We start from the raw sequence: 13,053 nt of genomic DNA, 5'->3' as shown, positions 1-13,053 counted from the left end.
CTGTGCATTTCCCAGGCCATGAGATCTGGGTCACTCTGAGTCACACCCCACAGCCTTGCTCAGAGGGCTCCTCTTTTGCAACAGACTGGGCTCTGAGAGAGCTTTTGGCTGCTGGACAGCCACTTGCTCTGTGCTTCAGGCTTCCTTCTCTGATGGAGACAATTCCAACATAGAAAGCAGTAGCTGGGCTCTTTGAGGAATGCTTAATTTTATCTCCTTCCCCCTCCACCCCTGCTTCCCGCCGCGGTAAGCTAAAATAATTAAACACTTGGGGCTTGTTTGCCTACATTGTTTATCCATCCTTGCTCTTGCTTCTATGTTTAACAGAGGAAATAACTCTCTATGATAATGTATCACTACATGCTGGTAACATCAGATAAACTGAGCTGGACAAAAATGTTTTCCTTGGCAATTCTCCACTTTCTTTAATTTGGCCAGAGAACCCACTTTACTTCTGGAATTGTGAAGACCCCAGTTACACTTGATTGTAACACAAAGAGTTTCACAGTTTTTCTTGTTAAACTCCGTGTAAGACTGGGAGAACAGTCCTGCCATTCATTTTCCTGCAGCATAATTGAGCTGATAAGCATCAAGCCACACACATCAAAACCCACAGTGAATGTCATTTGCATTAGTTTTCTGCCTTTACAGGAAAAAAAAAAGGCAATCTGCTTATCAGCCCCCATCGGAAGCTGCACAATGCTGCAGGGATGCATGCTAAAAGCTGAGCACAGGGAAGGAAGGAGGCAGTGCACTTGTGCACATGGAGAGAGCCCTTTTGGGGTGGAGACAGCATTCCCAGGCACAGCAGGAGGAGCTGGGTGAGCATCAGAGGAACCCCTCCATTTACCCACAGGGACTGGTATGGGGACACTGTAGCAAGAGAGAGGGAAGCAGGATGGGGGTTCAGGGATCATCACATGGGAACAGCTTGTGCTGCAGCTCCTCTGTGCCTCCCATCAATGGGGTTCAAGCAATGGGGTCAATCTGGAGATGTCTGGGCACACAGAGAGAGAAGGACAGGGAGGGCTGCTGGAGGTTCTACACCTCTGCCCCCCAGGTAAGTGTGTGCTGGTGCCTGGGGAGGTTCTGGGCTCGGATTTAATCACTCCTTGCATGGCATCCAGGATGCAGCCACAGCTGAGCTGAGACACCTGAAACACTGCAGAAGGCAATCACCTTCACTGTGTTCAGGGTCTGTATAGATGTGTGGGGTGTATGCACGTGGGGCCACACATGAGCTCCTGTGTTATGGGTTAGCACACATGCAGGACTCACACCAGTGCATTGCCAAAAGGTTTTACGCTTTTCTTTGGCACCCAGCACAAAGTTTTGGCCTCATGTGCCCTTTTCTACCTGAAGGTTAGAGTGTGGCCCTACCCATGGGAGACACAAGACAGCAGCAGTGCTGCAGGTACATCATCTTTCCCCCTCATGTCCCACCAAGTGCCTTGAAAAGCCCTGGCTGACCTTGCTGCAAACCCAGCACGGCACAGCAAGGGCAGCTCCTCGCTCATGTAACTCATTCAGCCCACACACAGTGAGTCTGCTGCTTCAGGATCCTGCATGTGAGATTTAGGGGGCTTCACCCCCAAAATGTGCATTCCTGTGCATTTACTGCACTTGCCCTAAGAGCTGGTGTCTGCTCAAGTGATGGGCATATTGAAGATTTCTAGTTTCAACAGAGGGCCAAGCGCTGTGGAAAGCTGAGCTTTGTTTCCAAGCAGCAAATGCACCTGGCATACAGTAAACCACACTGCTGGAATCTTCCCTGCAGCATATGTACAGACTGAAAGCCTTAAAGACACTGGGTTGTTTGTTGGGCTTTTTCCCATCCTTTCCTCCCTCCCTTAAGACAAACATTTATGCAATAAAATATTTCTAGAGCACAATATATAAACAATACACACAATAAAAATAAGAACTGATAAGATCAAGTAAGAAAATAGCTGAACTTAATTTTATAGCCAGATAACAACTTAAGTTTCTGTCCATTTTATTTTGGTTTTTTTTTCATATATTAAGGTGTTTTTCTTGCAATAGGTTTGACTTATGACTATTTTGCTTAATACCATTTTCTTAACAGAATACTTGATTTATTTTTCTTAGTTATAACCAATGTGTAATTTCTGGGACTTAGAATTTGAACTTCTGATCAAATAACTTAGAAGCAAACTGTAATTATGTGCCTTGTCCTGGTGCAGCTGGTGCCAAACCATAGATGAAGGCAAAGTGATTACAGACAAAGAGCAGCAGCTTGGTGACTGGGTTTCCTTTGGAGAGAGTCAATACAACTAATTTCTGAGTAAGTCTGGAGAAGAGTCTGCAGCAGAGGCCAGTATCCAGTGCTAGGATGGGTCTTGTATAAAATATACAGTCACTCTGTATTGTATATAATGTATAAAAAATCATTAAAATTCTGAAGGAGGCTAATGTAGGAAACACCATATTCCCTCCTGAGGGTCCTCTCCATGCACCACAGCACCACAGGTCCCTCCATCATCTCCTTTACTTCACAGCACTGTCCATAAGAAGTGAGGGTGCACTCCTCAGGGACAAGGAGTCAGCACCATAGGGTGAAGAAAGCCCCAGCCTGTGTCCTGCAGTGGAGGTGAATTTATTTGCCCCTTATACCGGTCTGTAAAAGGGGTTGCTGCCCTTTCAGACCCACTTTGCCCCATTTATTCCATTAAAAGCAAGGTGCTGCTGAGTTTTTATTGTGCACTGGACTACCCACACCAATATGTAATAGTCCTGGACTGGGTCTTTTGGATCATTGTTTTTCTGGTTCCAGTCCTTAAGATCCAAGAAGGGCTTTAATTATTGTGGTCTGAGTGTAATTCATTCAGATTTTCTCAACCACTTATTCATCTCTTCCTGTGGTAGAGCTTGCAGACCCAGCTGGCATCAATGATAGCAAAACTAAATTTCTTTTTGAAGAATCAGTACTTCATTTTTAAATTACCACTCTGATACAAGCTAAGATGAAGGAAAGATTTTCCCTTTCTTAACTTAAAAGGAAACAATAATTTTCTCCTTTTATTTGAACACTATTCCATGATTTTTTATCTTTGCCATAGAAATTTTGAAATCAAGTCAAACAACAAAAAGAAAAGATGGTATTGTAAATCTTGGACATAAACCCCCACCTTGGACTTTAAAAAATTAAAGTCAATTCCAGCTCTTCCTGGGTTTTATCTTTGAACTTGCCTGAGGCTTCTGCTTTCTAATCTGTAAACAGGAACAATACCTTCCTGTCTCAGAGAACTGCTGTAAAAATATTAACTGATTTGTGTTTGTAGGATGTTGGGACATGGCAACACATGCATGGATATGGAGATACATATATGTGCATCTTTGTATGCAGCTATGGATGGGGGTACAGACTGGTTTGATTTTTGTGTGCCTCCTGTTTTTTCACTATCTTCCTAAAACACAGAAGATTTTTTGTAGAGAAGAGGATGTTGGTACATTTACCTGAAGATCACATTGCACAGGAATCAAACATATTTTCTTGACATATTGCTTGCCCATTTTAAGTACCAATGTTTCAAGGTTTTGGTATTTGGTAAAATTAGCACAACACAGGCTCAAAACCAGCTCTCACTAGCAATGTATTAAAACATTACTATATCTTTCAAAGCAATCTGGAATGGAAAAGGGAAGTCATACTTCACCTAGATATCCCTCTCCCTCCCTAATTTTCCTGGTTAAAATAACATGTTTCTGAAAGTCATGGTTGAACTCCAGGGCCACACAGCTGCTCAGTCACTCTTCCCCAGTGGGATGGAGGAGAGAACCAGAAGGGTGAAAGTGAGAAACTCAGGGGATGAGGCAAAGACAGTTCAAGAGGGAAAGCAACAGCCACACAAGCCAGAAAAGTAGAGCAAGGAATTCATCCACCACTTCCCATGGGCAGGCAGGTATCCAGTCAACCCACGAAAGCTGGGCACCACCACGTGTAATGGTGACTTGAGAAGATAAGATAAACACCATTAGTCCAAACATTCTCCCCTTCCTTTTTCTTCCCCCAGCTTCATATACTGGTCATGATACCACATAGTGGGGGATATTCCCTCTGCTCACCTGGGGTCAGCTGTCCCAGCTGTGTCCCCTCCTAGCTCCTGGTGCTCCCCCAGCCCTCACTGGTGGGATGGGGTGAGAGGCACAAAAGGTCCTGGTGCTGTGCCAGTCCTGCTCAGCAATGGCTAAAACACCCCGAGTTATCAACACTGCTTTAGCCATAGCCCCACACTGGCAACTATAGAGAAAATTAACTCTGCCCCAGCCAAAACAGCACACTGAACTATGATTTTTTTAAATTTAAACCAAAGCTGATATTTTCTTTCTGTTGCTTACAACCCTTTGAAAGAACATAAGCAGGCCCCATGACTGCCTTCCCTGCCGAAGCCCACATCAGTGTCACCTTTTGTTCCCAGGACTTCAGAGGGTGGCTCACCCCTCCTTTTTGTACGCTGCTTTGGGGTTTTGCAGGCATTCTCCTTTCCTCTGGCTTTTGAAGATGGAAACTTCATGGCAGTCAGGACAGGTTGCCCAAGAATATATGTTGAAACTCCTTCCCTCAGTGATGACAGTCTTACAGTGCTCTCTGCTCTGGCCTGATCCTTCCATTTTTCTTTGTCTCCCACAGAGATGTCAACAGTCTCAGTCCCTCTCAAACTCCACAGCTAGAATTTCCCTTCTAGAAAAGAAAGCAGAACACCTGTTTTAGAATTAAACTCAGATCCTTGCTATTATTATTATTATTATTATTATTATTATTATTATTATTATTATTACTATCAATAGGTAAATGTACACATTTCCATTTGGTTGGAGAAATCAGCACATCAGATATTGTATTTTCCATTCAAATATGAAATATAAATGTTGATATTTTAATACATATATTTGAATACACTTTCCAGAAAATGAATTTTTGTTTTCTTTGTTATGTCTGTTTCTTGTGCTGCTGTTAAAATCCCCATTGCTATTACCTTTTCCCCATCCTTTACACACACCAGAGGTTACACCACCAGCACTCCACTGACAAATCTTGTTGGAACAAGAAGCTTCAATAAAAGATCAATAAAAGATCAATAAAAGATTACAGAAAGCTCTGTTTCCATTTTGCATCATGGACCTGCTGGAACTCTACTGCAAAGACTCGTGTCCTAAACAATTTAGAGATGCCATAACATTACTCCTATTTCATTGCATTAAACCACAAATTATAAGCTAGGTTTCTATTCTGGTATTATTCAGCTCCTTCCAATGCAGTTTAACAGCTGGAAATGAGAAGGCAGCAGCTCCTTGTTACCAGGCAACTCTTCCCAACCACCAGCAGCTTGCCCCAGGGATCAGGGCTTGAGACATCTTTGCAGTGACAGCTCTTCTCCCTCCTCCCAAGCCCAGACTGATGCATGGAGGCTGCCTCAGAGCAGAGCTCCCTCTAAGAGCTCCGAGCACTGGCAAGAGCTAAATCTTGTTAAAACTGTTTTTGTTTCTCACTGTCCCATTATATTGTATCATACAACTGGGAGTTTTTTATTGTTTTGAGTTAATGAGAACAATAAAGAAACATCATGGTCTTCTGCTAGGAGGCCCTTTTCACTGTCAGCAATGAATATCAGTACTCTCCCTCTTGCCTTGGAGAGACAGCTCCAACCCAAGTAATGTCTCAGCAACTCCACTCGTCATCTTGGTGTTTATATTATTCCTGGTGAGGTTTTGTAGAATGCATTGTATGGGCTTAAATTTGCTCTTATTGTTTTGCTCCAATATTCTTCTCCTCTTCATGTCATCCTTGAATTTATTTATATCTCTTTTAGGCTTTATTCAAGCAACTAAAAATCCCCTAGGACTCAAGCACATGTGGAATGCAGAGGAATAGAAGCCATGATGACCTCATGATATATTAATTTACCAATGGCCTAATAAAACACAAATCCTGTCCACCAGCAATGTTTATGACATCCCTTACATCACTCAAAAGTTCATTCCTACTCACAATCTGGTTTGGGATTCAGGCTTGTTGAACTCTTGTCCTCAGCATAAGTCAGAACTGGGCTCCATCTGCTGACACTGCGTTTTCTCTCAGCGTTTTGCCGACCATTGTGCAGGTCGCGGTAATGTACTCATCATCAGGGTGCCCCTTGTTTTAGCTCAGCACACTTCCACAGGGCCGAGGACATCAGAGAAAAGAGAAGAAGAAACAGAAGTGTCCATGTTGGTGCGATGCTCCATAGCAAGATTCAGTTGTCTCAGCTGCAGAGCATCCAGCAGGAAAGCTGATGGCCCTGAAGAGAAATTGGTCCCTTGCAAAGGCTGTTCCTCTGGTCATTCAGTTCAGCACATGGGCATAACTAGCACCTGAGGAAAAGAAGCTTTTCTCCTTCTCCCTCCAGCATAATGTATCACTGTCAGAAAATAGGGTTTGGATCCCTTCTTGAAGAGACACATTAATTGGAGAATCTTTTATGAAATTTCTTTTTAAGTAAATGGCATGTGTGAAAGATGAACAACCTTTTTCCTACATTTCTCTCCATGCATTTAGCTCCACTTTTTACCCAAGTCTTTGATTCTCTCTCTAATCTACATTTCCTTATTCTTTTCATCCATTTCATGATCACTAGAATTAAGCATATTTTGAAAGTTGGCTCTTTTCTTCTTGATATAATATATGCCAATCACTCAAAAGACTTGTTCAGTATAAGGGCACCTTTTCTGTGATTGTTTTTATCAGAAAATGTTAAACTTGAACACACCAGAGAAGAGAAATTTTATGCCATTTACATAATTAAAGACCTCTGGATGAAATTTCACATTCTCAAACAAAAATATTGACCTGATCTAAACAAAGGCACATGTCTGTGTGGCTCCATGAAGGACTTCTATTTGGAAGAGGAGAAAGTTGACCTGATCTAAACAAAGGCACATGTTTGTGTGGCTCCATGAAGGACTTATATTTGGAAGAGGAGAAAGTAGTTTTTCATATTTATCCCTGAAAATAGCCTGAATCCAAGCATGGCTTTTAAGTGCTTTCAGTTGCAGTTTCTCATCCTTCTGACATTCTTTTTCATCACCACTTTCATTCTACATCAGTGTGTGTCTTGGAATAAGGTTTCATATATGCACCAGTAACATCTTTCAGTGGAGCTGCATGACTATCCAGCATTACACTGAGTGCCTGGAAATGTTCTTAGAAGGCTCGCATCCCATTTTTGTTACCTCCCAACTTTCGCTTCTCATCATCGCAAATACTTTACAGTTTTAATGTATTTTGACTCACTTAACAGCCAGGCATTAAATGAAGCTGATGTGTCCAAAACTCTGTTTTTAAAAAGGAAAGTGCAGGCTGTGCAAAAAGCCCCAGCTCATCTGCAGCAGTGGCACATTAGGAGAAGGTCCAGATAGATCTACCAAATGGGTTTCCCAAGCAGCAGGGATTGCATTGGTACCATGAAAGGCTCTTGTCTTGGAGTCTGGGTTCAATTCTTGCTGATGACAAAAAGAAAAAATTTTATTGTGGGAACTCATGCCTTGTCTAATTAACTGAGGCCCACCTGGGCAAGCTACACACACTGCTACAGGAGCTTTTTCATCTTTGGGTGAAACTAAATTACAAATCCTCAGGTCTTCAAAATGACACTGTTTCAGTAAGGAATTTTTGTGTGATTTTTCTCATGCAAACAAGATTTGTCTGTGTGTGTGTGTGTGTGTGTGTGTGTGTGTGAAGACAGTAGGATATTTGGGATTCTAGTTTTTTGATATAAGTTACCTGCTAGGGGCATTCTAAAGTTATTTGGGGTCGGTTTGCCCACAGTAGTTCCAGTTTGTGAGCTCCCTTCTTTGCCTTGTCACATGTGTTGAAAATCAAGATATCTTTCAACCTCTACAAAGTTCTTTTTCCAAATGGCAACATAAGGAGACACTAGAGAGACATTTAGTGACGGCACAACAGGTGCTTAATCACCAAGCAAGAAATCTATTAGAACTGAATTTAATATCCTCAAGTGGGTAACAGACATGTGAAGGCAGGAGTGAGATAAAAGGAACTGGTCTTCCTCCACAATGCAGTTAATCCCACAATGTAATGCTTGTATCCCAGAGGTACAGAGGCTGTTTCAAAACAGAGAAAAGCAAGGCTATTTTTTTAAGGGAGTAAGAAGTAAAAAGCAGAGTCAGTTATGGAAGATCTTCTCCACAGCATCTTGTCACAATAAATACAACAGCCCCATTGGGCTCCCTGCCTCCAGGTGCTTAGTGGTGACTCAGATTGCAGAAAAAACAGACTCTGTGGTCCTGCACCCCCACCTCAACCCTCTGGTGTCCTGCAGAGGCATATAATAAACCAGGAGCCACGATGTCCTGTAGGCTCTGGCAGAAGGTCTCTGTAGTTGGTTGGTGCCATTTAGTCTGGGAGCTCACCTGTGGCTGGTCCTGCCCAGGAGTTTGCTCGCTGTCTTGCTTACTACAGAGGGAGTGCCACTGTCCAGATAAGCAATTTGGTTTTGCTAGTGCCTAAAGACATTTTCAGCCACCATTTTAGCCTCTAATGAAAGGAAATCTCATTCACCTGGAACCAAGACAGGCACAGAGAGAACAAGATGACAATTCAGAACTTCCTTGCCCTTGAAGTTTATTTCCTGGGGCAGTCCGTGAATTATAGTTGACAACTAAGCAGCAAGTTCCAGATCTTAATGTGCTGAGTATAATTGGCATATGGCCAGCCTGTACTGCACTCAGGCCAAGGATCATGGAATCAGCTCTCTTACTCTCAGAGGGATTTTCTGATTAAGTATGCTGCCTTCCACAATAATTTAATTTCTTAAATATTCTGATGTAATCTCATATCCTTCACTCATAAAATACAAGCAAATATAGGAAGGACACCTTAGGAACACTTTCAAAGGAAAAATAACAGGAAATGAATGTGGAATGAGCATGTGAAGCAGTTGCTAGCTCTAAAATCTGAGATACTTTGGCCTTGTGGGGCAACTCATAGGACATGTCTAACCAATTTTTCCTTGAGGTGAGAAAAGTACTTTACACAGAGGAGAGGGTCCTTCAGAAGTCAAGAACATGCACCTCACAGTGTCCCTGGCTAGAGGACTGATAGAAGGAAGGGCAGGCTTGGGAATCCCTTCCTCTTGTACACAATGAACATGTAGAATCATAGAATTGTTTAGGTTGGGAAAAAACTCTAAAATCATCAAATCCAACTGGTAACCCAACACTTCCAGGTCCACCACTGAATCATGTCCCCAAGTGCCACAACCACACATTTCTGGAACACTTCCAGGGGTGATGATTCTGCTATTTCCTTAGGCAGCCTGTACCAATGCCCAACTGTTCTTGCCGTGAAGAAATTTTTCCCAATATCCAATCTAAATTTCCCCTGGCACAACTTGAGGCCATTTCTTCTTGTCCTGTGTTTTGTTAACTGGGAGAAAATACTAACCTCCACCTCACTACAACCTCCTTTCAGGTAGTTGTGGTTGTAGGTGCCCCCTGAGCCTCCTTTACTCCAGGTTAAACAACCCCAGCCCCCTCAGCCACTCCGCATAAGATTTGTGCTCCAGACCCTCCACCTGCTCCATTGCCCTGCTTCTTCAGCTCTAAAGTTGTGAGGCCTGTATACTCTTCTCAGGACATTTTAGTTTCATTCTACAGTTTGGTGACTACAAATGTAATTAGTGGCAGGAACATAAATGAACTTTGCTCAGTTAAACCTTCTGCTACACCTCTGCAGCTTGTCTGCACACTACACACTGGTTTCTTTTGGGATTAATTAAGGAAGAGAAACCAAAGGACATCAGTTGCTATTTGGAGTGTCTCAAGGTGTATGAACCAATGAACCACTTTTAGATTTTTGATCCTTAACAAAGACCTTCTAGTTGTATTTTTAGTCACTTCTCTCAAAACTTGTTAGATTTGGTGCATATTTCTGGTTAGTGTCTAAAAACCAATGGAAAATAATCCTACAGGTTCAGATTCATATTTGGAAACATCTATGTCTAGATTACTCTAAAATCAAAAGAGAGTCTAAAATGGGACACACTGAGAGTACAAGAAGTTCATGTAACATTGTTTTAATATTTTCAGCATTATTTTTCTATGCTGTTTTTCATGTTCCCTAAGACATTACTGGGACAGCTGAGACCAGATAACAAAAAAATATCCATGAATTCTGAAGAAAATTAAACTGTTACTTTATTCAACTCGTTGCTTAAATCTGCCTTAAATGCTGCCATGCCAGAAGAATGGAAGGTGGAAAATACAACTATTGAAGAGACTTCTGAGCTCACCAAAATCAGTGTTTGATCTCTGTGCCAAGTAACTTACTGGAAAACATAAGAAAGAATAGAACTGGTGAACTGAATGATATGTTGGAGAAGAATCAGCATTGCATACCAAGAAGGATGTCTTGTTTTGCAAATCCATTTGAGGTTCAAAGAATGAATCTTATTTATTTAGACAAGGATGGTTCTGATAATATTAGATATTTGGACTTCAAAAAATTTTTGAGCTGGTCTTTTACCATGTGCTCTCAAAGTGTGATCATATGGGATAAACAGAAAAGGATAAAAAAATGTGAAAGAAAGAAAACTCATCATTAGATTACACAATATAATGCAGTTTCCAGAACCCACAAAAATTTCTGCTGTTCAACATCTTCAGAAATTTTATGGAGAAACTTAATGCCATGAGGTCAGTTGGCAGATAACACAAAATTCATCGGAACAGACAAATCTTAAACTGGTAATCAAGAATACCAGGAGACTTTTAGCAAAAAAACCCAACTTTTACCTTGGCTTAGTGAGTTGAACTTACTTGCTGAGAGGTCACATCAGTGACAAAAGTGTACAAAGATTGTACATCCAGGGATAAGGTGGAAGCTTAGAGGGAAGGCAGAGTGGGACAGCCTGTTTTGGTAGCAAGAAGCTGTTCAGTTGGCCTGGCTGTATCACTTGATAACACTCTTCACATGACAGGGTAATAAATGACAAGCAAAATTTAATATACAGACACACAAAGCAACACACCCATGAAAGACAGCTCTCACCTTCTGTATTCACTGGTAAATCTCCACTCAGGAAAGGGTTTTTCACTCAGGAAAGAGATCTCAGACCTCTTGTTCATGGCTGTCATGGGTCAAGAAGTGACCCATGCAATATTTGAAAATAGTAAGAAGAAAACAGAAGTAAAAAAGAAGCAGGACACTGTTGTATGATATCATATCTTGAATATTGCATGTAGTTTTGTCCACATTACCTGAAAAGAAGTATAAATAGAAAACATGCAGGGCAGGATGAAAAGGTGGGGAATGGTTTCTGTTTGAGGGGCTCAGGCTGCAGTCCCAGAGCAGACTATGGATTTACTGCTGTAATCCCACTCCACACTTCTTCATGCTGTCACTGAGCTGGTTCAGCACAGTAACCTGGTAAAACACACACACACACACACACACACACACACACACACACACACACAATAAATAAAGGCAGTTTCCTGCCAGGTGACTGAGCTGAAATGGCACAGCCACATCTGTGGACGTGGGCAGGGGGATACACAACAGAGGGAGGAAAGTGGCAGCCAGTCCTGGGAAACCTCTGCCTTCAGCTGTAGCTTCATAAACCATTTTATGAAGCTGATGCTGATGAAATTAGGCCCAAGCTCCTTTGCCTGCAGCTACTTGCTGTCACCCCGAAAGCCTCTCCCTTTTGGTGTTTGTGCAGCTGTTCAGCAACTCAGTGGGGGAACTGATCTGAACAAAATTAATCATTTTTGTTGGATTATTCTGATAGTGTTTGCAGCATGCTAGCACAAAAAATGGACGCGGCCAAAGGACAGGAAAAAGCAACAGGGACTGGAAGGACTGCTCCTTTGAGCAATGCTAGCTCGAAGGGGTTTGGAAACAAGTAAAAGACCAAAGCTCCACAGTTCAGGAAAAAGGATGGTTCTGAAATCATATGAGAGAGGTCTATAAACTGGTATGGTGGAAACAAATAGGGCATGATCATTCACTATTTCTTAGATGACAAAAATTCTAGTACCCTGTAAAATTATTAAGCACCGGATTTAAAACCAGTGAGAAAAAGTTCCTGTCTAACCTTTGTGCAAATTTGAGATCTTCCCACCACTCCTGGAGGCCAGGTGTGCCAACAGATCAAAAAGCTATTTGACAAATTCATAGAGAAGTGGTACATTTGTGTCTGCTAGGGTTGCACTGGATTTCACCTGAGAGCTTTCCCTCTGCACTTCAGGAGCTGAAAACAGAAGGAAAAGGCCACTTAATGGTGGTTTATATGTTTTTATACCTCTTACCTGTATCTCTACTATTTGTCATTGTCAGACAGAAGATATCAGCCTAGTTGCTTTGAATGAGGCTGGCTCTTCTGTTTTCACCTACTTTACTTCAACTATGTGATATGAATACATTGTTTACATTTGTCATATTATATTTGCAGTAATTATTGTGGAGACACAAAGTCTGTATTAGATGTACCTAAATAACAAAATAAAACTAGACAAGTTCCTTATCTGAAACAAATTCTGCCACTGAAGTTTTCTCAAAGAATGTATGGATGTGGTGTTAGTGGAGCTATCTGTCACACACCCTTTGACAGAGCAGCACAGATAAAAAGCAGGGCTTTAAAGCAGTGGCACTAGATAGCCTAAGAGCACCTCTGAGCACTGACCCCACAGCTCTAGGTTACAGGGTTTCCCACGGTGGAAGCCTCCTTCGGATGGACAAAGGACCGTAAAGTATGGCTTGCAACATATTGGTAACAAAAGACACTGATCTCTTTCCTGCGGAGTTCATCCTAACATACTGTAACAAACTGAAAATGCGTTTCAGACGAAACCTGTGCTGTTATGTGGGGAGAGCCAAGTTTCTAATTTACGGCAGGACTGGGTTGGTGCCAGCTTCTCCCTTGCTAGTGATGAGCCCCGGAGCTATTAAAGAGATGTGCCGGGAGGTGAGGGCGCAGTCTCCCCGCCCGCTCCCCGCGTCCTGCCGGCCGCCCCTCGGCCCGGCTGCCCGTG

This window comes from Geospiza fortis, unplaced genomic scaffold (genome assembly GCF_000277835.1).
Source record: "Geospiza fortis unplaced genomic scaffold, GeoFor_1.0 scaffold192, whole genome shotgun sequence".
Classification (NCBI taxonomy): domain Eukaryota; kingdom Metazoa; phylum Chordata; class Aves; order Passeriformes; family Thraupidae; genus Geospiza; species Geospiza fortis.
Note: the sequence above shows the minus strand (reverse complement) of the source record.